Genomic DNA, 4,903 nt, shown 5'->3' on the forward strand with positions numbered 1-4,903 from the left:
CTTTTGCCTTCTTCCTTACCCTAATTTTCCCTCTGTCCATCTCTGATTTTTTGGACTGAATACTTCGTGTGTTTTGTAGAGAAATTGGCTCAAAATTTGTGTTTTCAATTGGCATAATCATTGGAGAAATTTGTGGCATTTTTGGCAAGTGATCTTCAAGGCCTTGGGCCTAGGGTTTTCTCTCTAAACCCTCACTTTTTCATTGTTTTATTACATTTTTTATAAAATTCTCATAAAAATAACAAAACATTCATTAAAGTGACCTAAAATTAACTCAAAATTTTCCTAACATATTGAGGAATTAATTTCATTTTCTATCAAGCTCTTTATATGTTTATTTTCTAACTGCCATAAGTGTTTTCAGATATGATACAACAGTGAATAACACATCATAAAAGGGTTAATTAACTTGTTTCATCACTTGGAAAAGCCACTTAGCATTTCACTGATCATATTGGTTTCATATATGCTTGTCATTTCCTAGATCTAAAGTGACTTACTTTTTGTTGTCCCAAAGGCTAATTAGTGATCATCTCATTAATGTTGGTAAGTGCTATTGTAAAGAAGATATTCTTAGCATTGGCTATTTGAAGGCTAAGTTTGTTTACTTGTAAGCTCATCCATAATATCTAAGGAATTGTCAATTTTGCACTAAGTAACCACATCTAAGCTCTAATCGTCTAACTTTGTTGAATGGTATTTTGGTATCTAATTGGCATTATTGTGTTGAGCATCTAATTGGACATAAAGAATCATTCAATAATTTCTCCAAAGTAAAAACATAATCTTGCTTTGCCATCATATCTTAAGAAGCTTTGATAATTGTATTGTCTATCTTAAGCAATGGCATCTTGAGTGATTTTGGTTGAGAAATATCTATGTTGGTAAATCATTCTCTTAATATTGGCATAAGATCATTGACACTTACTTTGTTAAAATATATTTGAAGATATCTAAGTGTTACAATTATGGCACTATCTTTAATTATCTTGCATTTGATATCTTGATTAAGTGTGAATTAAGTTATTACATGATTTTTGTACATTTGGTAGTTATTGGAATTTTGTGAGTATCTTTTGTATCTAGTTCACAGTTGAATAGTTGAAACATTCTTATTGATTAAGATTGTCTATACATTTATCGTTAAGTACTCTTGTCATAACGAATAATCATAACTTAATTACTAAAACAATTAAACAATCTTATTCCAAGACTTTCTCACCTATCTTGCATAAGTATTCTAGGCCTAGCTTGCACTAATAATTTACCTCCAAGCATAATCTTAGTTGATAGACCTCTAGGGCCACCCTTTCTCACCTAGATTGAGGAATTCAACACCTTTCTAGTAGTTAACACAGTGACCTTGCAGTCGTGAAAGCCACAATCTCTGTAGCGCCAGAGGCATTGGGTGGTTAGAACATAGGGGGAGGAATCGTTAATCAAGCCTCTTCTTTCTTCCCATTGGCTTCCATCCCACAACCTACTCTAAATTCTAGTCTCAAAATAGTTAAGAGGAGGGTTCCATTTACACTAGGCATATAATTTAAAAGCAACCAAGATCCTTGCATTACACTTAGATCTTAAGACTTGCATCCCATATAGGTTAGTGAAGCACCTAAGCAACGATTTTCCATCTGGTTACTTGGTCTTAAATTATAATAATCAATCATTTTGACTCCATAAGGCACTGGTCTCATATCTAAATCTAACATAATCTTTAAGCCTTACTAAATTTAACCAAGTAACTAGGCCACTCAATTGTGTCTCTCGGACTTTTTGATTACCAACTTGTCTTTCACCTTCAGATATCCATAAGGACTACCCCCCATAGCATGTTGTTTGGAGACAACTAGAATAGAGTGGGTAGGGATTAGAGTGATAACCCTCGCCTTGATTTGTTGTCGCAGTGCCAATACAATTTGAGTGACAAAATTGTTCGGCATCATTGTTGGGGAGAAATTTATTGGACCTTGGTGTTGAAATCACTCTCATTAATCTTTTCAATCTATCATATTTCATCATTCTTCATATTTTCATCATATTATCTTTCTTCCTCTTACTAATCCTTTCATCTTATTCATTCACACTTTTAGCACATGGACATTTAGGTTGGTTTCCTGTTTGGGTGGCGTCTCCACTTGTTCAACCATTCACAAAAGCTTACTCTAGAAGGAATCTTGGCAGCTTGGTTAACCCCACTCCCAACCCTAAAAAGGTTTTATGTGATCAGGTGCTCAGTATTTAGCTCAAAAATAAAAGTTCTCAAATTGGCTTGAAACCTGAATGAATGTGTCTATCTCATCACACGGTCACAACGCAATTAGTTTCATTGAAAACCGATTCTGGATGAAGGAGAACAGGTCTGCTGTTTGTTTTCCTAAACAACTAAAAAAATTGCAGAACATGACAGAATGATGACATGGCAGTACAGTCAGCATGATGGGAATCTTCTTCAGTTTTTTCCCAATGAGGTTGTGACAAGTGTCACTTCAGGATTCACTAGTTTGGTTGTGTGAAGGTGAAATTGCCCAATGTCCTCCAAGGTGGAATTATGGTTCATGGTAAATATTATGTGGAAATTGTGTGTGTATATATTATTATTATTATTTTATATGATTTTAAATTCATATATATATATATAGAGATATATATATATATATATATATATATATATTAAATAATACAAATCCTCATATGTATTTAAAAAAAGTCCGAATGTTTATGGTATAACCAAAGTCCAAAGTCTGGATTAAATCCAAAGGTCCAAACATATATGTCTGTATGGAAAAATATATGTGAAGGGATGGGCAAAGGGCGGGTCGAACCCGTAACCTCCCCCTCCCAACTCCAATGCTTTACTGCTGGACCAAGTGGCAGGATTTGAAAACGATGCCCATGATCTTATACTTAAAGCTACAGTGGATCCGGTGGCGGGAGAGGAGGGAGCCAGCCCCCTCTCCATACAAACGAGCTTCAAAAACCAAGGGCCAGCGCAAACGACTAGGCGCGATTAGCACCCCTAATCATACTTAGCATTAATTAATCCATTTTTAAGATTACCATCAGAATCAGAGGAGCACCAAATTTGGTGGGACTTCCAATTTTGGTAGTGCTAACTAGAGTCTTCTCCAGTTTTAGCAGGGTTTCCTAGGGAAAAATTGAAAGAAGCAAATCTTGAGAAATTTTGGACGAAATTGAGCTCAAAAAGAGGTGTTATGGGCTAATTTGTACATTCTAAACTCATTGGTATAGATTACAAAGGCAATAGAATACTTCTACAGGTGATTTTTCCACAGGAAATTTTAGGGAAGCCTAGGGTCACCAGGGAAGGAGGTCATCCCCAGATCAGCCCGAGTCAATTTTCATAGATCTAATAGTCATTTTTGACTAATTGGGACATTCTCAACACATTGATGTAGGTACCAGGAGCCATAGAGCTCTGTAAACAACATTTTGGCCACATTGAGCTAATACAGAGGCCCAAGCCATGGAAGTTGGACCAAGGATATGTAGCCCAGGAGGGGTGAAATCCTTCATCAAAAAATTGTGTTAATGTGTATCTTTGATGGTTTGTTGCACTATACATGTTTTCTATTCAATATTGTTTTTGAAGCTATTTTTCTCATGAATGTCTTTTAGAACTTAAGGAAATTTAACTGATTGTATGCAGAAATAGCTAATGAAACCTCAGCATAAGGAGCAATAAGCAAGCACATATTTATAAATCTGTAATTATTATTAGCACAACAAAATTAATCATACAAAAACAAATCTAGTTGGTATCATAGAAAAGGTTGAATTGCTTAATTGCTTGAGTTTGTGCAATTAGGGTTTTAATGGTTGCAAAATTGTGATGCTTACAAGGTTAAAGTTGCAGAAAGGAGAAGGGAAGCGGTTGCAACTCCTGAGGTAATGCCCAGAAGAAGGAGAGCCACAAGGCAACAATCTCCACCACCCAAAGTTCCAATTCCAACTTCACTTGAAACTCCTCAAGTTTTGCCTTCAATTAAGATTGAAAAGTTATAAGCAGTACAAATTTCTAAGCCTGAATCCATAGCCATTATGTCTATAGAAATAGAGCCTGAAGGTCCCTCTTTAAAAGAGGAAGAATTCAAGAAATATTTCTATACTTTGACTAAGATGGTTAAATTCCTCTATGAAGAGAGGAGCACTACAATAGTTGGAGAGAGTTCTAAACCTCCACATGGAGAAGGAAGCTCAGGGGACAAAAAATATGAGAAGAAGGATTCCAAAGGGAATGGTGGAAAGCCACCTCCATCTCCACCATCCTCATCATCCTCCTTATCATCTCCATCATCTCACAGAACATCATCTTCCACTACCACCACTGAAAGTTCCCATACTCATTCCAAAACCACAAAAGGAAAGACTCCATTACTGAAATTGGACATAAAATTCAAACTTCCCATGTACAATGGAGAGGTGAATGCAGAAAAGTTGGACAATTGGATTTGGCAGTTGAAGGTATACTACAGAATTCAAAGCTTTCAAGAATATGACATAAAGATCTAGTTGGCTTCATTGAGATTAGGAGCTGCACTAGTTTGGTGGGAAGTAAAGACTCAAGAGGAAATGAGAATCCATGGTAAGGTAGCCATCACTTGGGTTGAATTTGTTTCTGCAATTAAAAGGAAGTTTTATCCTTTAGCCTATATGCAAAAAACATTATGAGTTGGAAGAATTTTAGGCAACTTAAAGGCCAAACAGTCCAAGATTATACATAGGAGTTTAGGAGAAGGGCTTTGTTATTAAGATTGAATTTGAATTCCCAAGATACACTGGTGAAATATATTAGGGTTTTACATTCCTAGATGAAACATACTATCCTTATGTTTAATCCAAATAATTTAGATGAAGTATGCGTGTAATCCACACATCTTGA

The sequence above is a fragment of the Pinus tabuliformis genome, chromosome 1_2 (genome assembly GCF_031772625.1).
Source record: "Pinus tabuliformis cultivar Carrire ecotype Pingquan chromosome 1_2, CPIR1, whole genome shotgun sequence".
In the NCBI taxonomy this organism is placed as follows: Eukaryota; Viridiplantae; Streptophyta; class Pinopsida; order Pinales; family Pinaceae; genus Pinus; species Pinus tabuliformis.